General features: G+C 36.8%; 5 long non-coding RNA genes across 11 annotated transcripts; 3 read left to right on the top strand and 2 right to left on the bottom strand.

Moving 5' to 3' along the window:
- Nucleotides 1-5: 5 nt before the first annotated feature.
- On the bottom strand, nt 6-23,982 carry LOC127506084 (uncharacterized). Of its 6 annotated transcripts, XR_007927891.1 has the most exons (5): nt 23,943-23,982; nt 20,630-22,943; nt 20,148-20,231; nt 14,343-16,817; nt 8,147-8,462 (listed from the first exon to the last, which is right to left on the bottom strand). It is a non-coding gene; the product is annotated as an uncharacterized LOC127506084 (long non-coding RNA). The 6 variants fall into 6 exon arrangements; XR_007927892.1 differs by lacking the exons at nt 8,147-8,462; nt 14,343-16,817 and adding an exon at nt 6-20; XR_007927893.1 differs by lacking the exons at nt 8,147-8,462; nt 14,343-16,817 and adding an exon at nt 19,291-19,305 and having other exon boundaries at nt 20,142-20,231; nt 20,586-22,943.
- LOC127506092 (uncharacterized) lies at nt 239-1,840 on the top strand. The gene is made up of 2 exons (XR_007927900.1): nt 239-1,645; nt 1,757-1,840. It is a non-coding gene; the product is annotated as an uncharacterized LOC127506092 (long non-coding RNA).
- LOC127506085 (uncharacterized) lies at nt 3,723-11,982 on the top strand. Of its 2 annotated transcripts, none has more exons than XR_007927895.1 (2): nt 3,723-4,187; nt 11,671-11,982. It is a non-coding gene; the product is annotated as an uncharacterized LOC127506085 (long non-coding RNA). The 2 variants fall into 2 exon arrangements; XR_007927894.1 differs by lacking the exon at nt 3,723-4,187 and adding an exon at nt 8,444-11,581.
- LOC127506097 (uncharacterized) lies at nt 16,964-22,695 on the top strand. Its single transcript, XR_007927905.1, has 2 exons — nt 16,964-17,273; nt 22,292-22,695. It is a non-coding gene; the product is annotated as an uncharacterized LOC127506097 (long non-coding RNA).
- On the bottom strand, nt 17,471-19,162 carry LOC127506093 (uncharacterized). The gene is made up of 2 exons (XR_007927901.1): nt 19,122-19,162; nt 17,471-17,925 (listed from the first exon to the last, which is right to left on the bottom strand). It is a non-coding gene; the product is annotated as an uncharacterized LOC127506093 (long non-coding RNA).
- Nucleotides 23,983-25,269: the final 1,287 nt, after the last annotated feature.

Genomic DNA, 25,269 nt, shown 5'->3' with positions numbered 1-25,269 from the left:
CAGCTGGTACTTACAGAAACCTGGAGAAGCTCTTCAACTGCTCATATCTCGAGCAACAGCCCGCAACAATGGAACTGAATCTAGAGTCAGAGGCAGTAGTTCATCTGGCAGTAATTTCACTCTGACCATCAGTGGAGTCCAGACTGAAGATGCTGGACATTATTACTGTCAGGGTTACCACTGGGACAGTGGTCCAGTCTTCACACAGTGATAAAGAGTCGTACAAAAACCTCCGTCAGTCAGAGTCACAGTGACTGAACTGATACTGCAGCTGCTCACACACTTTCACACACACTCAACAGTGAAAATTTTCATAAATATTAAATTAGCATTCATTAAACTCTATAGATGCTAAATACTTTAATCTATAACACTCTTTATCCTATTAAATGTATCTAACACTGTATCTATGAGGTTCATAATTTGGCCACATGTTCTTGTTTCATCATGTATCTGCAGGTGTTTTCGTGCTCCATTGAGTGAAGTTTATTTATAAAATGTGAACTAAAGATCCAGTGAAGGACCCAGAAAAAAATGACACAAAAAAAGAAAAACAAAGACACAAAGTTACAGTTTTATTTTATTTATTGACTGAATTTTAATGTAACAATGACTGAATGATAAATCACACATCTAGTCTTGTGTGAAAGGCAGAAAGCAGAGCAGATGCAGATGAAGCGACTGAAGCTGATGTGGAGAATGAATGAGTCCCTCATGTGCTGCAGAGAAACACACTGTTGGTCTCCATGTGAGACATGAGTGAGAAGAGCAGCAGATCTCCTCTGAACACTGCCGTCTCCTCACACTGGGAGAAATTCTCCAACAGCGAGAGAAACAACATGAAGAAGAAAACAGTCAAAGAAAATCACATCATTATTCCATAAACACATTAATGCTCACAAACTACTCATGAAAAGAGTAAATGTTCAGAATACGTTTCATATTTTGGTAAATATGCTGATTAATTATGAAATAACTTAAAAAGGAAATATCACTGAGTTTTGAATCACAAAAATTCAAATACCATTTTCTGTTTTACAGAAACTAAAAGGCTATAACATGTACATTTTACATCTTTAAAACTCTCAGCAGTCACATAAATATTTTATTGAACAAAAATGATGAAATTAGAAATTATTAGCAATTATTTTATTTTAACAAGTTGGGAAAAAGAAGATGAGTGACAGAAAATAACTCTAAAATATCAAACTTCAACTCAACAGTTTTACATATACCAAAAAAAGACAAATAATAGTCCAAAAGAAATAGCAAATTCAAGCCTTTTTCTTCCTATAAATAAATGTGATAATTTGTGTGAAAACTTTCAAATAAACTTTATATGATATACAACTGAACACTGACATATCCCAGGTAATTCATGAGAATATGAGTTGAGTGTTTGATGAGGAAAAATGAAGTTTTTTAATTGTATTATCTGTCATTTCCACTCTGCTGTCAGTGTCTGTGACACATTTGAGAGGAAACGCTTTGAATTTGTGTCCCACCCCTGTGATTGGAGCTCAATATCAGAGCGTCTGTCAGTCCGACTGTAAATCCAACATCACTGTCCTTCAGTTTCACTCATTCCCAGTAAAGATGAGGACACACGCTCTGATCATCTGCTCTCTGCTGCTGCTGCTCAACGGTGAGATTCAGTATAGTGCTCATGATGAGTGTATTTAATAAATTACATGTACTTGTTTTGACAAAGATAATTCATTTCTTCTGGTGATTTTCTTCTTGTTGTGTGTTTCAGAGTGTAGAGGACAGATCACCGTCACTCAGAGTCCCTCAATGACAGCAGCTCAACCAGGACAAACTGTGAACATCAACTGTAAAACCAGCAGAGATGTGTTCAATGATGGTTCTGATGATTATGTAGCCTGGTACTTACAGAAACCTGGAGAAGCTCCTAAACTCCTGATTTATTTAGCAAACACCCTCGAGTCAGGAACTCCATCTAGATTCAGTGGCAGTGGATCTAACAGTGATTTCACTCTGACCATCAGTGGAGTCCAGACTGAAGATGCTGGACATTATTACTGTCAGAGTTACCATGAAATCAACAGTAAATATGTGTTCACACAGTGATAAAGAGTCGTACAAAAACCTCCGTCAGTCAGAGTCACAGTGACTGAACTGATACTGCAGCTGCTCACACACTTTCACACACTACTGACACACAGAGGACAAACACAGGAACTACACATGTGCTCAAAACTGACTTATGACTGAAATCAGCTCTATTAGACTGTGATCTGTCCTGTGACAGACTGGTTTGAGTCAAATATGCTCAGAATCAGAGAAAACAGAGTGTATATTGATATCAAATCAAACAAACAAAACTGCCACCATATCTTCTTGAGCTTCTTCATCTTTCCCTCCAAGATTATCAAACTAATAATGATATTAAACATAACTGATTTATCAAAACTACTGACTCTATCATGCATATCTCAATGCATTGTTAATTAAAGCAATTTTAATAGTTTTGATGACCTGTGACCTGTGTCTGAATCATTTCCCAGATTTACATAGAGATTATTTGCATCACAGCACAAGCTTCAGGAGGTTTTAAAGCTCTGTGAGTTTGAACACTGAGAATCTGAAACAAAAGCAACCATGAGCTTCATCACCATCTTCATCTGGATATTAACTAGCTACTGTTTCACACGTTAAATGTGACGTTAAACATACTCTAATCCTCTGTACTTGAAATATTGTTTTTCAATAAATATTTAATACTTTTCTTGATGTAGAATCAAGAGGTGAAGTGACAGTCACTCAGACGCCTGCAGTGAAATCTGTTCATCCAGGAGACTCAGTTACTGTATCCTGTAAAACCAGTCCTGAAGTCTATCAGGGTTGGGGTAATCAACCTCTACACTGGTACTTACAGAAACCTGGAGAAGCTCCTAAACTCCTGATTTATTATGCAAACACCCTCCAGTCAGGAACTCCATCTAGATTCAGTGGCAGTGGATCTAACAGTGATTTCACTCTGACCATCAGTGGAGTCCAGACTGAAGATGCTGGACATTATTACTGTCAGAGTTACTCCCTCCATCACTCCATCTCCACATTTATGTCCGTTTTAATTCATTTCAGAAGTCCTGATGTACAGTCGAGTCTTGTGACAGAAACTGATCCTCCATCATGGACACGACAGATGTGTTTACCTGCAGCATTAGTGCTGGTGATTTACAGCGAGTCTTTCTGCAACTTACATCGTTACGCCAGTAGATGGAGACAAGAGACTGACTTTATGAATGAATCAATTAATTATTAATCAACTGATTTATATATATAACTGAATATAAATATGTATTTATAAAATAGCAGACAAATTTAAAGAAATTATGAAACAATTAAATTCACCATGAAATAATGCAGTTAATTTTTTTTTTTAATTTAAACTATTTTATAATTTTTAAAAAGTTGCAAAATGCTTGCTTGAATAATCTAAAAACAAAACAATTAAATAAAAAATAATTTTTTTAGAGAATTTTAGAGACTTACTGATGGTCAGTTTAGTTCCTCCACCGAAAGTCCTCCACAGTGCTTCATTCTAGTGAAAGCGTCGTACAAAAACCTCCGTCACACTCAAATGAACACAAACTCCAGCAGAGAAAGAGACGAACGACACTCACACACACTGATATGAGACTCAACAGCAGATCTTCTCAACATCAACATGATTGAGCTAAAAAGAGACAAAATATTCATCTTTTAAAGAAAAAACTGCTTTATAATGAAATCTTTAGCCAGAATTAGATTCATTCTCTATTGGATGACCTTTGACCTGTTCTACAGTATCATGATGATATCAAATCTGCAGCACAGGTATTAAATGCTCTCAGCATCAAAGTCTGAATGAAACTGATCATTAAAACAGTGTTTAGAGGGAGAAGATCCACCCAAAATAACATGAAGTAAATCATGAGTGTCTGTTTCTGAAAATGATCAATAGAAATTTATTAGCAAAGATACTAAATGACAAAACAGTGTTTCTGCTGTCTTCAGGTAAATGATCTGGAGTGTGTTTGCATATTGATCAGATGCTTCAGTGCTCTGAGAGTGTTTATAGTGCTGTGAGTTTAACACTTCATCACTGACACACACAACAATCTTCATCAACATGACCTTCATCATCATCTTCATCTGGACTCTCACAGCGTTTGCTCAAGGTTTGTGGAGCACAAGTTTGATATCAATTCATTTCTTCAAGTATATTGTCAAAGTTTTGAGTTGATCTTCTTCTTGTTGTGTGTTTCAGAGTGTAGAGGACAGATCACCGTCACTCAGAGTCCCTCAATGACAGCAGCTCAACCAGGACAAACTGTGAACATCAATTGTAAAACCAGCAGAGATGTACACAGATGGGATGATGGGGATGAAGGTTTATCCTGGTTCTTACAGAAACCTGGAGAAGCTCCTAAACTCCTGATTCGTTATGTAAAAAAACTCGAGTCAGGAACTCCATCTAGATTCAGTGGCAGTGGATCTAACAGTGATTTCACTCTGACCATCAGTGGAGTCCAGACTGAAGATGCTGGACATTATTACTGTCTGAGTCTTCATTGCAGAAGACGTTCTGATGGTGGTTGTGAGGGTGATATAACATTCACACAGTGATAAAGAGTCATACAAAAACCTCCGTCAGTCAGAGTCACAGTGACTGAACTGACACTGCAGCTGCACTGTAAAAAAATAAACGTTAAAAAGCAGTGAAATGCATGGCAGCACAGGGTGCCCAGCCTGATCGCATTGTAGGTATTAATACGTAACTTTCAAAGACACAAAACATACATTTTTGTACGTTTAGAAAGGTGCTGAAACGTACTATATTGACATATTTATAACACTAAAACGTATAAATACTTACGTTTGTACAGCAAAAAAACGTAAAAAATAATTAAGAATCTTTCATGTCATGAAGATATATGTATAATTTCCCTTTTAACATTTTGTAGATACAGTATCTCACAGAAGTGAGTACACCCCTCACATTTTTGTAAATATTTTATTATATCTTTTCATGTGACAACACTGAAGAAATGACACTTTGCTACAATGTAAAGTAGTGAGTGTACAGATTGTATGACAGTGTAAATTTGCTGTCCCCTCAAAATAACTCAACACACAGCCATTAATGTTTAGTGACAGCATTGTTAGAACATTATCCCCTAACATTCTTATAAAGTTTTTAGAGGGAAGTTTCCCATCGGGCACTGGATGTGGACTCCAACGTCACCCATAGACGTCAAATTTTGATTGAAAATGAAAATCAGGTTGATGTCTAAACACAAAATTTTGACGTCAAGCTCCAATGTCATTAAACAACTCCAAAAACAGTATTACCAGCTTCACATTACAAACCAGATTGATTTTATTTCTGTCATATGTGTATAAAAGCTCTTATTGAGATAAAAAGAGATTTAGATGCCGATGTCGTTTGAAAGTAATAGTTTGGTTTGATGTCACCATTATGGAGACCGGTGTTTGCATTAGTTGGGTAGTTCGACTTAACTTTTTAATGTTAGTTTTTCTTTGGTTGCTGTAAGTGCTTGTTAGTGCTCAGAGAACGTTAACTATTTGTTGATGATAAAGTTTTTATCATCACATAACGGTTTGATAATCTGACTTCACCCAATTTAATCTATGGAATTAATTTCACATTATTTGTTATAACAACTCTGTGATTCTGTAATATTAGATCTAGCAGTGTTTTTTAATCAGATATTCTCACGTTTTAAATAAAAACATGCACACAAAAATTGTAATTTTTTTGTCATTGAGACACACTCAAACATCAAGAATCAGTGTATGATTCTCAACAATGGTGACATGCGTCATGCTGCAATGCATTCTGGGTGCACCATACAAAACTCATTGCAGCATGAACCATGTCACCATTGTTGAGATTCATAAGCTGATTCTTGATGTCTCTGTGTGTTTAAGTGGCTCAGTAGTTCAAAATGGTTTGTATACAGTGATTTTTTTTTTAATGATACAGATTATTTAATAAAAACACTGCTGGTTGTCATGCTGTAGAAAAATATCAGCACAATCAAAAATATGAAATTAATAACATAGATTAGACTCTGGATGAGACCAGTTGATCAGACCATTATGATGATCATATATTTATCATCAATAAGTAGTCAACATCATCTGATCACAATTACATTGGTTGTTCTTTACATAACAAACACAGTTATAGCAACCAAACAAAAACTAACATTTCAATGTCAGGTCAAACTGACCAACTAAAGCAAACACTGATCTCCATAATGGTGACAGCAAACCTAACTATTATTTTTAATAAAACATCAACATCTAAACCTCTTTTCATTCTCAACAAGAACTTTTGTACACTACAGAAATAAAGTCAATCTGGTTTAAGTGAAGCTGGTAATGCTGTTTTTTGAGTTGTTTAATAATGTTGGAGCTTGACATCAAACAAAGGTTGGGTTTTCACTTTCAACCAAAATTTGAAGTCTAAGCAACATTTGAGTCCACATCCAGCGGCCAATGGAAAGCTTCCCGCTAAACACTTCATAAGAATGTTAGGAGATAATGTTCTATCAATGTTATCACTAAACATTTTTAGAATGTTTTTAGAGAATGTTTTCCTACCTTTTAGCAGAATGTTCTGGGAACAAAAATAAAACTTGCTGCTGAAAACATTCCCAGAACATTACAAATTTCTAGCTGGATATTTAATTTGAGTATCCCATTCTAACATGTCATTTGTACACTATACACTGTATTCATACTATATACTGCAGACAGTAAGAGTTTTATATTAGCTGCTGTTTTAATTGTAGTCCTGATCAACAGTTCAGTTCAGACACGCCTCTCCCTCCACTGCACCAATCACAGCTTCTGATAAGAAAGAGCAAGATAAGAATATTAATTTGTGCTTTTAACTGAATTTTTATTGAAAATGTATTCACAAAACTATGAGAAGATACAAACTGGTAGCTGAGAACTATTTTTAGATTAATGATATGTGTCTGTCATGCATGTTTATCTTCAGAAATGAAAGTTATCAAACACTATATCTGTTTGTCTGCATGTTCTCGTTTCATCATGTATCTGCAGGTGTTTTCATGCTCCATTGAGTGAAGTTTATTTATAAAATATGAGCTAAAGTCCTGATCCAATGAAAGACCTGAAACAAAAATGACACAAAGATCTCACATTTATTTGTATAGCTTTTTTTCACAGAATATATCGTTTCAAAGCAGATTTACAAAAAATACATGTTTCTACATTACAATTTACAGTAATCAGTTATCAGAGATGATTGTGTCAAAATAATGTTCATATTTCATAAATTGTAAGATAATACAAATCATGCAGTCATCTAACATTATGTATTCATTTAGAAACAATGAGCTCATTAAAGCAATTATTACAAGTTGTGATTGAAATGATTACAAAATATATACAATTTATCAGCTGTGTCTGCTGATTCAGAAATATAGTTACAATTATATTTTATGTTAATTGAATTTTAATATAATCATGACTGAATGATAAAGCACACATATAGTCTTGTATGAAATGCAGAAAGCAGAGATCACAGGTGACTGAAGAAGACAAATATGAGTCCAAAAAAAACATTTAAGCCTGTTTCCACCTCAGAGTAAAAACTAAATGTAATTGGGAGAAAGTCACAATACATAAAGGAAAATAAAGTTACTTGTTTCTAAAATAATTATTTGATCATTTACTAATATAATATCAGTGTTTGAGGAGTAAAAATCATTTTTATCATTGTTAGATGTCTCAGATCTGCTCTGCTGTCAGTGTCTGTGACACATTTGAGAGGAAACGCTTTGAATTTGTGTCCCACCCCTGTGATTGGAGCTCAATATCAGAGCGTCTGTCAGTCCGACTGTAAATCCAACATCACTGTCCTTCAGTTTCACTCATTCCCAGTAAAGATGAGGACACACGCTCTGATCATCTGCTCTCTGCTGCTGCTGCTCAACGGTGACACTCACTTTACTGCATTTACTACATTTACTACAGTACATGTACTTGTTCTGGTAAAGATCATTAATGTCTTCTGCTGAATTTCTTCTTGTTGTGTGTTTCAGAGTGTAGAGGACAGATCACCGTCACTCAGAGTCCCTCAGTGACAGCAGCTCAAGAACAAACTGTGAACATCAACTGTAAAACCAGCAGAGATGTGTTCAATGATGGTTCTGATGATTATGTAGCCTGGTACTTACAGAAACCTGGAGAAGCTCCTAAACTCCTGATTTATTTAGCAAACACCCTCGAGTCAGGAACTCCATCTAGATTCAGTGGCAGTGGATCTAACAGTGATTTCACTCTGACCATCAGTGGAGTCCAGACTGAAGATGCTGGACATTATTACTGTCAGAGTTACCATGAAATCAACAGTAAAGATGTGTTCACACAGTGATAAAGAGTCGTACAAAAACCTCCGTCAGTCAGAGTCACAGTGACTGAACTGATACTGCAGCTGCTCAAAGGAGGATCTGAAACAACATCGTCACACAAACATCAGAAATAAAACCATCTAAATTAATCTGCCACTCTTAATAATTATAGAGGTCAGAAAGAGATTTTGTCAGTAACACGTTTGAGATCTGAGTGATTTCAGTTGCCGCCTTTTATTAATAATAGATATTAATTTTCATAATTCTCCATGTTTGTTTCATTTGAGTATCCCGGTACATGTAATTTGTACTGCAGACAGTAAGAGTTTCATATTAGCCTGCTATTTTAAAGGGATAGTTCACCCAAAACTGAAAATTACCCCATGATTTACTCACCCTCAAGCCATCCTAGGTGTATATGACATTCTTCTTTTAGACGAATACAATCGGAGTTATATTAAATAATGTCCAGGCTAATCCATGCTTTATAATGGGAGTGGATGGTGGGTCAAATTCTAAAGACAGAAAAAATGCACCCATCAGTTATAAAAGAAGTCCACACGACTCCGGAGGGGTTCATAAAGGTCTTCTGAAGCGAAGCGATGCGTTTGTGTAAGAAAAATATCCATATTTAAAACTTTATAAACTGTAATTTCTAGCTTCCGCTAACTGTCATACGCGCGTTCACGAGAGAGTAGCATCCCAGCTTATGATGAAGGACGCAGGCGCAGTGTGAGCTCCGGTGACGAACACGGAAGCGCAGGGGAGAGAGCAAAACAAAACACCGGTCACGAATTAAAAGTACAAAACTAGGATTTGTAAAGAAAAATGTCGGAGGATTTCAATATAAGCCAAGAGGAGACTGAGTTTTTTGCCCAGCCATATTTGTTTGAACCGGAGTATACCGACCAGGAACTCCGGGAGATGAAGGAGGCTGCAGCGGCACAAACAACAGAATTGAGGAGACGGAGAGCTCACGACCCCTTATTTACACTGCGCGCGTCTGCGGTGTCCGTCAAAAATAGACTTGCCGCCTATCTTTAGTGAAGCGGTGAGGCACAGCTGGTGTAAACACAAGCATTGATTAGAGTGGCCGCAGATCAGCTCCGGTAGCCGCGTCGCAGCCGTAAATCGTTTCCGTGGTGGTATTCGAAGCTATTCCAACAGAGGTTGAGAGAGTTTGCTGCCGCGAATGTGTGATTGGAGTGCCACCTTTAGACTTTTTTGATGCTGCCGGTGAGAGGACTGATCGCTGCTGTGTAACACAATATAAAGGATTTCTGTCTTTGTTGAGCCAAAGTGTAGCCTACTCGAAGTAGTATTCTCCTTACCTCGTATAAAACTGGAGGCGTCGACCAAGGCCTGAAGGACCTGGTGGTGTACTGTCTGTGGAGTAAATATTTTTTTGTGTGTAAATATTATGGTGTTATAGATGTGGGCTAGCTGTATTCACTCTATGCATTTGTTTTATAGTCAGCTCAGGTTGGTGGCATACCGAGTTGTGCTAGTTTTAAATGTTAAATTGCATGTAGAGATTAAAAAAATTATTAAAAAAAAACTTTACAACAGTTACATGAGCGATTACTTCACTTCATATAGCAATCTTATTACAGTATTTGTTGAATATATACCTCATTTGGCTGAAACAACAGCGCAGGCATAGGCACATCTGACCATTTTTAGAAGTCATCTTGTACTTCCACTCTTTGCTGCCTTGTAATCCTCGGACCTAAAATATTGACTGCACAACACGCGTTGATATAATTTTTCCACAGGTGTATTTACATCCCAGCGAATAGCGAGCAGCCATAGCTTTAATCGCTCAGGATCCTTTACAGCGAATTTGTAAAATGTAATGGCGCATCTCCCTTTGATGTTGGCGCATGTAATCTCAAGACTTTAGCTTTGTTGTAGCAACCTGGATATTCACAAGGTATATAATATAAAATATTTTCACTGGAGCTCACACTGCGCCTGCGTCCTACATCATAAGCTGGGACACTACTCTCTCGTGAACGCACGTATGACAGTTAGTGGAAGCTAGAGTTTACGGTTTATAAAGTTTTAAATATGGATATTTTGCACTCTGCACTGGTCTGAACCTTTTCTGTGACCTCTGACCCATCCAGCGTCCAGCTCACCAGCACCCCCAGTATGTAAGGGAATGTGCGTGTTTTGGTTCAGTGTTGTGACCGCGTTATCTGACATGACACAGTTCAGAAAGTCTCAGAGAAGGTCTGATGATGTTATTTTTACAGAATAAACTCGACCTGTATTCAACCCCCTGATGTGTTTTAAACACGTTTGTTTCTCACAGCTATAGAAAATGTTTCTGGATTGGTGTTTCTGAGCTGTAAAGGAACCCAAAGACAATTAAAGCTACATGCTAAACTTATTATGCTAGAGAGTGTACACGTGCATTGAAGCTAACCAAAGGCCAAGTGTTTGTCTTATGTTGGCCATATACCCTGTAAAGTAAACTTTGCAGGTCATGTACCCTTTGGCTCAAACAATGACTTTAGGCCAGAACTGAAGTACTGTTTGTCACTTTTGCAGCCGTTACAGTTACACACACAGGAGCCCCATTGGATAAATTCATCACTGTATTAACTGTCCTTGTTAATCACTGTCCTGTTCATCACTGGTACTTCTGTCTGTTCACACCGCCCTCTAGTGGCGCAGTGATGTAGTGCAAGATAACAGGAATGAAACTGTTGACACTGTTTTCTCTCCCTCCAGTTTTGCTCTGAAGGGTTTCTGTCATCAGTACAGCTGTGATCACCTGCGGTCTCGTACCTGCAGCCGAATTACAGTCGAGCTGATGATGCTTAGATAATGATAATATAGTTTTGAAACATTTCATCTTATCACAATTGGTCCTAAATTTTATGCTACATTTTTAAAGTTCACACTTGGTGTACCATGAATACATGATACATATTTAATGTTGTGATTGACAGGATGAGTTCCTCCTGAACTCTAATTTAGAGCCTCATTTAAATACAGAATGAGTTCATTTGCATATTGATCAGATGCTTCAGTGCTCTGAGAGTGTTTATAGTGCTGTGAGTTTAACACTTCATCACTGACACACACAACAATCTTCATCAACATGACCTTCATCATCATCTTCATCTGGACTCTCACAGCGTTTGCTCAAGGTTTGTGGAGCACAAGTTTGATATCAATTCATTTCTTCAAGTATATTGTCAAAGTTTTGAGTTGATTTTCTTCTTGTTGTGTGTTTCAGAGTGTAGAGGACAGATCACCGTCACTCAGAGTCCCTCAATGACAGCAGCTCAACCAGGACAAACTGTGAACATCAACTGTAAAACCAGCAGAGATGTGTTCAGATATAGTGGGGATGATCGTTTATTCTGGTACTTACAAAAACCTGGAGAAGCTCCTAAACTCTTGATTCGTTTTGTAAAATGGAACATTGAAACTCCATCTAGATTCAGTGGCAGTGGATCTAACAGTGATTTCACTCTGACCATCAGTGGAGTCCAGACTGAAGATGCTGGACATTATTACTGTCAGAGTCTTCATTGCAGAAGAGGTTCTGATGGTGGTTGTGAGGGTGATGAAACATTCACACAGTGATAAAGAGTCGTACAAAAACCTCCGTCAGTCAGAGTCACAGTGACTGAACTGATACTGCAGCTGCTCAAAGGAGGATCTGAAACAACATCGTCACACAAACATCTGAAATAAAATCATCTAAATTATGTCGTTGCTCTTAATAATCATAGATGACAGAAGTCTTAAGTATTAGTGGAGAGAAACAACTAGGCAAAAGTCCATCAATGTCTCTATCAGACTCAGTTGTATTGTTTTTTAATTTGTGTCCCTTCCTTCTCTTAATAGACTTTCATTTTCATAATACTTAGTGAAAAATTCAAATCACGAAGCAATGAAGGCACAGAAATATGTATCTAAAAACTGAGGTGTGATGCTAGTGGCCTTGCAGAATTACTTAATGTTAATTTATGGTGTAAAATTGTGTTCAGAGCCTTCAAGCACTGTCACATCTTCAACTTGACCTGTGACCTCTGAGATGACCTCTGACCTCTGCCAATACAGAGTTTGTCATGATGCTTCTGTCACTCATACGCAGCTCAATTATCATAATTAACAGAGAACCTGGAGATTCAGACAAATGAGGGATGCACAGGTCTTTCTTGTCAAAAAAAGACGTACGTATGAATTCTCCCTCTTCACATCTGTCACAATCATTTTAATTTATGTTTTTTCTTTTGCAGTTTAAATCAACCATACATCTCACATATTTCATCAGGACATCTTGCTTTATTATTATTTATGAATTTCTTAACCAAACTTCAAAAACGTAAGGCCAGATCCTTTGAGCGCAGCTGATGACAATTAAACATTTTTAAATAGACAATATTTTGTCAAAACCTCTAGTAGGCTACATTCCATGTTTAATTATCTGTTCAGAACCATAGAAGAATCGTGATCTCTATTTTAAACAAAAAAAATTGTGATTCTCAATATATTTAGAATCAAATCAAAAACATTGATTTATTCAGGAATGTGTTGATTAGCAATATGTTCGTTTGGAACCATTTCAACTGAACCGAAAAACAAACTAACTACTCTTAATAGTCTAAAAAAGTAAATTTCTCATTAGTAACTTTTTGTTTACTGAACTATTGTATAAATCAATATCACATTCTTGTGATGTTGATCTGACATTCACACTAAACAGCGCTCTTGTTCGTTATGTAGTTTTATGTCAATAAATGATTAAATTAACATGTGAACTCATGAAATGTTTTGTGAAGTTTGAAGACTGTCACTCCTGAAGCGTTTGCATAGAGAGAGTGTTTTACATGAGCAACACACACTTCAGTGCTCTGCATGTGTTTATGTAACCCGGGTAGGGTTATTATTATGATTATTGCTGAGTTAATAACAGAATGGGTTAATGCTGGGTAAAAATAAATTAGTTATTATTGAGTAAATAATATCTAATTCATAAGGAGGGTTCATTTGGAATGGATGGGAGTAAATGTTTATGTACATGTGATATTATGTGTTTCAGTTGATGAATACATTTTCAAGCACTGTTTCTTTAAAGCAATTTTAAGTTTTGATGACCTGTGACCTCTGAAATGACCTTTGCCCTTGCATGCAGTTCACAGTGATGTTGTTTCTTTTAGTAATTCAACTCGGATGAATCATCATAAAGCCTCTAAACTCATGATTCCATGTTTCTGAATCATAACATGAGAAAAGATCCTAAACACTGTTATTTTTATTTGCATTATCTGTTGTAACACAGATTTACATAGAGATTATTTGCATCGCAGCACAAGCTTCAGGAGGTTTTATAACTCTGTTTTTATAAGAACTTTATAACTCTGAGTTTGAACACTGAGAATCTGAACCAACAGCAACCATGAGCTTCATCACCATCTTCATCTGGATATTAACTATCTACTGTTTCACAGGTGAGGAAATATGAAGTTAAACATACTCTATTATAACTGATTATTTGTGCTAGAAATATTGTCAAAATATTTAATTCTGAATTCTTCTTGATGTAGAATCAAGAGGTGAAGTGACAGTCACTCAGACGCCTGCAGTGAAATCTGTTCATCCAGGAGACTCAGTTACTGTATCCTGTAAAACCAGTCCTGAAGTCTATCAGGGTTGGAGTAATCAGCCTCTACACTGGTACTTACAGAAATCTGGAGAAGCTCCTAAACTCCTGATTTATTTAGCAAACACCCTCCAGTCAGGAACTCCATCTAGATTCAGTGGCAGTGGATCTAACAGTGATTTCACTCTGACCATCAGTGGAGTCCAGACTGAAGATGCTGGACATTATTACTGTCAGAGTTTCCACTACATCAACAGTAAAAATGTGTTCACAGTGATAAAGAGTCGTACAAAAACCTCTGTCAGTCAGAGTCACAGTGACTGAACTGATACTGCAGCTACTCACACACTTTCACACACTACTGACACACAGAGGACAAACACAGGAACTACACATGTGCTCAAAACTGACTTATGAGTGTCCACAGTCCAGCACAAAAAATAAAATAAAAATGTGATAATGTCCACCTCCATCGGCATAAAAAATAATTATACATAAGTGAAGGAATTTTGATTTTTCTTGCTCAATGATGAATTGAGAAAGGAAATGTTTTTAGTAGGATCTAAACCTGTTATGAGGCATATTTAAATAAACACTCTACCCGGCCAACATGTATATGTGGACCCCACATGGTTTATGCTTGGGCTACATGGGCACCAAGTGGGCATGGTCCTAAAATGGTCATCTTATCCCTATGTGGGTCCTAGCTGGGTTACTAATTGGAAATGAGTGCATGGGCTCAAAATGGGCAACACAAATGGGGCCCATATGGGTTTAACAAACGGGTTAGACATCAGTCCATATAGGCTGCCCTACATGGGTCCAAGGTAGTACCTACATAGGTAACCTCAATGGGTTCTGTCATATGTGGAGTTCCTTTAAGGGTTGGGGGACGTTATTTGGTGGACCTTCACAGAACATTCAGGATGTTCTCTGAACATTTAGGAAACCATATTTTATTTGGAAATGTGATGTTGCTCTTGTCAAAAATTCTATTGAAAATTAGTGCTAAATTGATTAACAAAAGTGACTTTTCAGACAAATTTTTCTCACAAAAAAAAAAAAAAAAAAAAAAAAACACTTTACTGGTATTTTCTGGATTATTATGAAACCTTTTCTGTAAAGTACAAACCTCTTGCAGTAAATCATTAGCTGACAACAGCACATGCATAAGCTAATGTAACTACTGTATCACTGCATCAGCAACTACACAGTTACTGTCTTTAAATAAAGCAACATGCAGCAGAACGTCAGTGTTTCTGGATCATCGACTGAAGCACAGGCTCTACTCTCCAGCACAATGATGATCTCACAAAACTCAGATAACAAACAGAACATTAAACACTAACAGATCTCTCTAGATCTCAGCATCTTCACTTATTACAAACCAATTTCTTTCATTCAAAACTTATTTAGATGTTGAGGTTTTATAGAAAATTATAAAGTTTGAAGTCACTGATATGGAGGTAAGCGTTTGCTTTAGTTGGGTTCCTGACCCTTGACATTTAACTTTAGTTTTTATCCAACTGTTGTAACTGTGTTTCTAAACATTTGTTGCAAAAAAAAAAAAAAAAGATTGGATCAAATGAATTTGGTTGTCTATTGTTGATGGTTTCACCATACAGTGGCCTTATTCACTGATCTCTGAGTATTATGTTGTTTTCATGTTACTGTAGCCCTAAAATACTGCATAACTTCCTGTTCTGTTTTGATATTTTTAAAGTTTTTAAGTTATTATTCAGACAGGATCACGTGGACACACACAGACTTTGCGTATGAACCTCAACAATGGTGACAAAATTTTCAGATAAACAGTAACTCTGAGCTTCACAAAACAAGCTTCTAAAGTCACAAAAAAGATTTAAAAAAGATTTTTGTATAATGAATTAAAAAAAAAAAAACACCAACAATTAATTAATTCAAAACTGTTAGTTAAGACTCAGGAGAAAATCAGTGAATCAGGACACTCCATGATGATTGAATCATCACTAAACAACCAAATAAACAAACACGTTCTGGAAACACAGTTAAAGCAGCCAGACAAAATCTATTGTTTAAAAAGTCAAGAATCAAGAGCACATCTAAAGCAAACGCTCACCTCCATAACGGTGACTTCAAACGTATTTTATTTTCAGCATCTAACCTGTCATGTGGTAACGTTCCCAGAACGTTCAGAGACGGTCATGATGTGGAGTTCTTTTAAGGTTTGGGGGACGTTATTTGGTGGACCTTCAGGGATCATTCAGGACGTTCTGGAAATGTTTAGGGGACTATTGCTATAGAACGTTCTGATAACTTCCCAAATGTCCTCTTTGTAACGTTCTCGTGCAACCATAAAATAACCAAAATAGAACAAACTCATATCGGGAACGTTATTAAATGACCAACAGAGGACCGTGTGGGAACGTTCTGTTAATGTCCCAAATATCCTCTTTGTAACGTTCTTATGTGACCATAAAATAACCAAAATGGAACGTCCCCCTAAAGTCATATAAGGAACCTTGAACTGCAGCACTTTCATTACCAAAAGAGGACATTTTAGGAACGTCCCGAATGTTCTGTAAAGGTTCGGAATTTTCGTCACCTTTAGAGAACTTTTAGGGAACGTTGCGCAAGGTCCTGAGAACGTTGCCTTCTATGTGGGACTCAAACTCCCTCAGAGCTGCTCTCTCAAACTGGACAATCAGTCACTATAAACTGTAAATTTAGCAGTGATGTGAACTGCTGTTATAGTAATGGACAACCCGGTCTGAGCTGGTACTTACAGAAACCTGGAGAAGCTCCAAAACTCCTGATTTATATTACAAACAGTCACCAGTCAGGAACTCCATCTAGATTCAGTGGCAGTGGATCTAACAGTGATTTCACTCTGACCATCAGTGGAGTCCAGACTGAAGATGCTGGACATTATTACTGACACACAGAGGACAAACACAGGAACTACACATGTGCTCAAAACTGACTTATGACTGAAATCAGAGTGTCAAATCTAACAATAATGGTGCCATATGTTGTTTTGTTTTGTACATTAAACTACACTAAAGTCATGGTGTATCAGTAACATAAAGATGTTTATCAAGCAGCTCCTTCATCTAAAGCTGTTTATAAATGTATTACTCATAACTCATTTCTCATGAGCAGAAGTGAAAGTGTTCCAGTTCAGAGCGTTGAACCAATCAAAGAGTGAAACTGTGAGTTTGAGGTGAAAATCACATTTGCATTGGCAGGTTTAGTGATTGTGACCCTCTCAGAATAGAGCAGCTCCGTCTCCAGTGACCATGTTCAAACCCCAAGAGCTTCATTTGACATTTACTGCTAAATGCAGCTGTTCTCAACTATTACAATCAATCAAAAGCAGCTGAAACTTTAGTGCAGGACTTTGAATGAACGACACACTGATCAATGATGCAGTCGGACACAAATGTAACGCGTTCAGAAGCTTTATTGAATGAACAGCAATGGCAGCACATTGAAAGACTGCTTCAGTATTGAGCTGTAAATCACGTGACTGCCGTGAATCCTGCCGGACGCTCAGATACGGCTCGTCTCGACTGGAGAAACATCAGCACTCAGAGCTCTTGAGGAACGAGGCCTCGTGATCAGCTCCGTCATGTCTTACTCTGCAGACGAAGCGATCCACGCCTTCCCAGCGTGCTTTGCTGAGGCTCAGGACGCTGCTGCGGCTGTAGCGTCCGTCCCGCTCGCTCTCTGCGCTGGTCTGAACCCCCTCGGTGACCTCTGACCCGTCCAGCGTCCAGCTCACCGTCGCCCCCTGTGGAGAGTAAGAGCTGAGCAGGCAGAGCAGTGCGGCTGAGTCTCCAGAGATCTGCAGAGAAGAGGGCGGCAGCAGAGACACGGAGGGCTTCACTGCGGGACCAGCTGCACAAACACACACAAACAGACATGAACAACTGTAGAAATTATGATAATTTGACTTCAAATATAAGTTACATTTTAAAATGATCCCCAGAATGATTTTGAAAAGCATTGTCCATTGATGATTATATTATGATGATTATATTAAGATCTAGAAAACAAATTGAAATAATCATTTCGATATTAATTGTATTTTGAAAATATTCTGCTATTCAGACTATCACAATCATAAGCATCAGCGAATTTGAGTTTAAACTGTTTAAATGATTAATTTTCAAAACGCTCTTTAACTAATTTCTTTTTGTCTGATGACCCCAACAAAATTTTATTTATATTGGCTGTATTATCAAATGTTGTTGTCATGCATTTAAAAAACCTTAATTTTTTTAAACTACCAAGAATTAAAAAAAAAAAATGATCAAGAAATAATTAATAGATTTTAAAGTACTGCAGTCAGAACATTAAAATACAATGAAAACAATATGAATTATAAAATTAGTAGTGAAAATTAATAGTGAAATAAAGGGAAAAATACTTTTTTTTGTAGAATTAGTAAGTTACAGAACATTTTAATCTCAATCTAATTTTTAAAAACATTGCCCACATGAAAATTGATGAATATATTTTGACTACATTTCTATTTTGGCAATCAATCAAAATTTTCAGCAAAGTTTCAAATATGATTTTTTGATCTTTTTCAAATGATTCTGTGAAGACAATCACATCCATCAGCAAAATTACTAGTTTGAATGATTAATTTTAAAATGCTCATTAGCTAAATGTCTTTGTCTGATGATGACGACTACAGAACTAGATTTATTTTGTCTGTTTTATCAAACTTTTGTGTCATGCATTTAAAAAAAAAAAAAACCTTGTTAAATTTACCATTAATTATAGACAAAATTATATCAAGAAATAATTAAATATATATCATGAAATATTGCCATCCATACAATTAAATACAATGAAATGTTACTAAGTTAAATTATTGATGTAAAATGAAAAACGGCATTAAACAACATGAAACTAAAATGTAAGTAAATTATGAAATAATTACATGAAATACTGCAATTAATTTCAAAAACATTTTATAATAAAAAAAACTTGTTAACAAATGTTTGCTGAAATAATCTAAAAATATAATAAAATGATTGAATTAAAATATCATACACTTTCATTAGAGAATTTTAGAGACTTACTGATGGTCAGTTTAGTTCCTCCACCGAAAGTGTACCACAGTGCTTCATTCTAGTGAAAGCGTCGTACAAAAACCTCCGTCACACTCAAATGAACACAAACTCCAGCAGAGAAAGAGACGAACGACACTCACACACACTGATATGAGACTCAACAGCAGATCTTCTCAACATCAACATGATTGAGCTGAAAAGAGACACACAATATTCATCTTTTAAAGAAATACTTGTTATTGCATGAAGGCTGGAATAATTTCTTTCATAATCAGTCCCAAAATGCATTACACCACATTTACAAAACACATGATTTTAAACTCTACTAATTGGCCTGCTTTATAATGAAAGATTCAGATGATCATTCCCTATTGGATGACCTTTGACCTATTCTACAGTATCATGATGATATCAAATCTGCAGCACAGGTATTAAATGCTCTCAGCATCAAAGTCTGAATGAAACTGATCATTAAAACAGTGTTTAGAGGGAGAAGATCCACCCAAAATAACATGAAGTAAATCATGAGTGTCTGTTTCTGAAAATGATCAATAGAAATTTATTAGCAAAGATACTAAATGACAAAACAGTGTTTCTGCTGTCTTCAGGTAAATGATCTGGAGTGTGTTTGCATATTGATCAGATGCTTCAGTGCTCTGAGAGTGTTTATAGTGCTGTGAGTTTAACACTTCATCACTGACACACACAACAATCTTCATCAACATGACCTTCATCATCATCTTCATCTGGACTCTCACAGCGTTTGCTCAAGGTTTGTGGAGCACAAGTTTGATATCAATTCATTTCTTCAAGTATATTGTCAAAGTTTTGAGTTGATTTTCTTCTTGTTGTGTGTTTCAGAGTGTAGAGGACAGATCACCGTCACTCAGAGTCCCTCAATGACAACAGCTCAACCAGGACAAACTGTGAACATCAACTGTAAAACCAGCAGTGATGTACACACTTATGTAGTAACGGGGTGGTTGGGGGGTGCTATAAGTAGAACTTACTATTTCAGCTGGTACTTACTGAAACCTGGAGAAGCTCCTAAACCCCTCATATATCGAGCAACAGACCGTAACAGTGGAACTCCATCTAGAGTCAGTGGCAGTAGTTCATCTGCAAGAATTTTCACTCTGACCATCAGTGGAGTCCAGACTGAAGATGCTGGACATTATTACTGTCAGAGTTACCATGAAATCAACAGTAACCCAGTGTTCACACAGTGATAAAGAGTCGTACAAAAACCTCCGTCAGTCAGAGTCACAGTGACTGAACTGATACTGCAGCTGCTCACACACTTTCACACACAAATTGAGTTGTTCATTCAACACAGACACTCAAAGTACTACAAATATAAAAAGACTCACTAAGAAAAGTTTCTTTAGATCACTGTAAAGCAGAACATGACCACAACTTTAACAAATGTAGCCTAAGTAAAGAGAATTTAAAGAAGGTTTGTTTCATCTTCACCTGTCAATCACAACGCAAGCGCAACATTATAAACAGCTGCTTACATCACTCCAGTGAGAATATTCCTCCTCCATCCCTCCATCTCCTCCTGTATGTTCATTTTAATTCATTGCAGAAGTCCTGATGTACTTAGAGCTCGAGTCTCGTGACAGAAACAGATCCTCTATCATGAACACACAACAAATGTGCAGCATTAATGCTGGTGATTTTACAGCAAACTCTTTCTGCAAGTTACACCAGTAGATGGTGACAAGACACATCATTTACTCATCTGATTCGTTCAAAACATCTGATTCGCCCTTCCCTCACTAACTCCCCTCAGTCTCGTTGACTCGGATGTACGTTATGCTCACGTTGCCCACTACTGGTGGATGGAGTTGATTTATTATTTAAATTTTTTACCAAATGCATTTGTTTTTATTGCAGCATTCTATATGTACATAGGTGTGTTTGGGTTGTTTTAAATATAAAAAAAAATAAATAAATAAATTAAAATATCATAGAGTTGATTGTGGTGGGGGTAAATTAAACACGTTCTGTGGTGACGTCACAATCATGTTGCATTGTGGTCTATGGATCTGCCTGAAGTGTACATATGAAGTAGACTCACTCCCTCAGTAAAAATTGAGGGCTCGAGGGTCTGTCCATATAAACTTGTCCACTAAGTAGAACGCACTTCAAAATGGCGGCGCGCTGGGGATGCTTTCCTAAGGGGAAATGCTTAGGGAAGTTCGCAAGTGTGTAAAATCGATGTGAAACACAGCCCCAGACTGTCGTCACTCAAATGATTAATTTGAAACACTAATTTTTTCAGGAAAGTTGCTCCGAGTTTCGTGCGGTTTGTTCTAGGCCAGTGGTTTTCAACCTGTGTGCCACGGCCATCTAGGGGTCCTCAGTGATCCTCCAGGTGGGCCGCGAGATAACTTAAACTTAATTTAAATATATTAATATAATTCATTAATTTAATTAGTAATACATTACATTAAAAAGCTAAATTAAGTTAATTAAAAAATACATTTAAAACAAGGCACCACCTCTCTCGTATGTATTCTGTGATTGTTTCGGTTCAGCCCAGGCAGTTTCTCATCGTGCTGCTGTGAAATACAGACTGAACGGTGGCTCAAAACGCAAACTCTCTCAGTTGGAAAAAGAAAACCAGCGTCAGTTTGTAATGAAGGTAAAGACGATTACAGTGACATACAGGAGTCGTACACAAGGCATGCGCGAGTCTGATATTATTGATGTGCAAACAAACCGCACATTTGTGCTCTCGACTCACAGATCGCTATAACATCATATTTCTGCATGAACACAGTTCAATGTATTCACGTAGTTGTCAAAATTAATCTACTGTGAGTGTTTAATAACGGATGCTCGCCGAACAAGTGTGTTTTGGAGAAGTTTGAAAGGATCAGTGGTGTTATATGTGTTTAATAATTTTTAATGGATCTGCATAGTATTTAAATTCAGTCCGTTTGTATCTCCCTGTGGTCTTGTTTGGTATGGCAGGTTGACTGAACAGAGTCAGAGTGACTGAACTGATACTGCAGCTGCTCAAACACTATCACACACTACTGACACACAGAGGACAAACACAGGAAAAAAATTTCTCATGAGCAGAAGTGAAAGTGTTCCAGTTGAGAGCGATGAACCAATCAAAGAGTGAAACTGTGAGTTTGAGGTGAAAATCACATTTGCATTGGCAGGTTTAGTGATTGTGATCCTCTCAGAATAGAGCAGCTCCGTCTCCAGTGACCATGTTCAAACCCCAAGAGCTTCATTTGACATTTACTGCTAAATGCAGCTGTTCTCAACTATTACAATCAATCAAAAGCAGCTGAAACTTTAGTGCAGGACTTTGAATGAACGACACACTGATCAATGATGCAGTCGGACACAAATGTAACGCGTTCAGAAGCTTTATTGAATGAACAGCAATGGCAGCACATTGAAAGACTGCTTCAGTATTGAGCTGTAAATCACGTGACTGCCGTGAATCCTGCCGGACGCTCAGATACGGCTCGTCTCGACTGGAGAAACATCAGCACTCGGAGCTCTTGAGGAACGAGGCCTCGTGATCAGCTCCGTCATGTCTTACTCTGCAGACGAAGCGATCCGCGCCTTCCCAGCGTGCTTTGCTGAGGCTCAGGACGCTGCTGCGGCTGTAGCGTCCGTCCCGCTCGCTCTCTGCGCTGGTCTGAACCCCCTCGGTGACCTCTGACCCGTCCAGCGTCCAGCTCACCGTCGCCCCCTGTGGAGAGTAAGAGCTGAGCAGGCAGAGCAGTGCGGCTGAGTCTCCAGAGATCTGCAGAGAAGAGGGCGGCAGCAGAGACACGGAGGGCTTCACTGCGGGACCAGCTGCACAAACACACACAAACAGACATGAACGTCTTTAGATTATGAATTAGTCAGATGTCAGACAAGGTAATTTTTGTAAAAATCACAATAATTTCATCTTTACAGAAATTCCACATCTCTGCTTTAATTAAACAATTCATACAAACTATCCTGAATTCATTTTAGAAATATTCTCCATTAAAATAAAATATTCACAGCTGAATATATATCTATACATATAAGATATATGTATAGATGTAAACCAGTTCTGTGAAGCAGACATGATACTGTGAGATTTATTTTAATTTGTACTTTTCTGAATTAAGTAAAATGTTTAAAATGATTTAAAAACAAAACAAACAAAAAAAACACACACACACACACAAAAAAAAACACGTATTTCCATTGCAAATGGATAATTTTATTACAAAGACTTTTGAGATATAGGAAAAAATGTAATGATCATTTCAATATACTATTTGTATTTTGAAAATAATCATAATTCATGACAGAATTAAAGTAAACTTAATAGTTTAAAATGATTAATTTGAACATGTTTATCAATTGAATTCCTTTTTGATGACACAGATTAAATTAAATTTGTCTATATTATTCAACTTTTGTATCATGCACAAAATAAAATATATTAAGAAATAATTTAAAATAAAATATTGTAGTTAGTTAAAATACAATGAAATATTAGCATACGTTAGGGGTGAATTTACTAATATAAAACATTAAATATGAAAATGAAATATGCCTTGAAACATTAAAAAATATATATATATCACCAAATATGTCATATTCATAAAATTAAATATTTAAATACTTCAGTTGGTGCAATCAATAAATAAAATAGTGTGACAGTAAATAAGATTTGAAATTTAAGTAATGCTTTTCAGTAGTACTTTTTTGTAATTAATTACAAATATTGTTTTCAAATCTTCTTCAATAACCTTAAACCTCCATTTAAAACACACACATCATACATTTTTAATTAAAGAGTTAAGAAATACTTACTTCTGATCACCAGTTCAGTTCCTCCACCGAAAGTCAACCACATTGCTTCATTCTAGTGAAAGCGTCGTACAAAAACCTCCGTCACACTCAAATGAACTCCAGCAGAGAAAGAGACGAACGACACTCACACACACTGATATGAGACTCAACAGCAGATCTTCTCAACATCAACATGATTGAGCTAAAAAGAGACAAAATATTCATCTTTTAAAGAAAAAACTGCTTTATAATGAAATCTTTAGCAAGATTTGGACGGTCATTCCCTATCGGATGACCTTTGACCTGTTCTACAGTATCATGATGATATCAAATCTGCAGCACAGGTATTAAATGCTCTCAGCATCAAAGTCTGAATGAAACTGATCATTAAAACAGTGTTTAGAGGGAGAAGATCCACCCAAAATAACATGAAGTAAATCATGAGTGTCTGTTTCTGAAAATGATCAATAGAAATTTATTAGCAAAGATACTAAATGACAAAACAGTGTTTCTGCTGTCTTCAGGTAAATGATCTGGAGTGTGTTTGCATATTGATCAGATGCTTCAGTGCTCTGAGAGTGTTTATAGTGCTGTGAGTTTAACACTTCATCACTGACACACACAACAATCTTCATCAACATGACCTTCATCATCATCTGGACGACCTTATACTGCTTTATACTAGGTGAAGAGTTTATTTTTGATATCAATCAATTCAGTTATATAATTTTAACACATTAAAAATATGGCAAATAATATATATATTTTTGAACTAATAAATGATTTGTTTTTCAGGCTGTAGAGCTCAGGTCACAGTGACTCAGACTCCTGCAGTGAAAACTGCTATACCAGGATATACTGTTGTGATGAGCTGTAAACTCAGTAAACATTCAACCTGCGGTCCACCCTGCGTAGCGTGGTACTTACAGAAACCTGGAGAAGCTCCTAAACTCCTGATTAATGATACAAGCACCCTCCAGTCAGGAACTCCATCTAGATTCAGTGGCAGTGGATCTTACAGTGATTTCTTTCTGATAATCAGTGGAGTCTTGACTGAAGATGCTGGACATTATTACTGTCAGAGTTACTACTGGATGAACAGTAAAAATGTATTCACACAGTGATAAAGAGTCGTACAAAAACCTCCGTCAGTCAGAGTCACAGTGACTGAACAGCTGCTCAAACACTTTCACACAAATTGTGTTGTTGATTGTGACATAATCAACACAGACACTCAAAATACTACAAATATAAAAAGATTATCTAAGGAAAGATTCTTTAAAGCAGAACATGATCACAACTTGAACAAATGTAACTATAAACAGAAGTTTGTTTGAGTGTGTTCATC

This window comes from Ctenopharyngodon idella, chromosome 23 (genome assembly GCF_019924925.1).
Source record: "Ctenopharyngodon idella isolate HZGC_01 chromosome 23, HZGC01, whole genome shotgun sequence".
Classification (NCBI taxonomy): domain Eukaryota; kingdom Metazoa; phylum Chordata; class Actinopteri; order Cypriniformes; family Xenocyprididae; genus Ctenopharyngodon; species Ctenopharyngodon idella.
The sequence above is the reverse complement of the archived record's forward strand: the minus strand, read 5'-3'. Positions and strand labels throughout refer to the sequence as shown.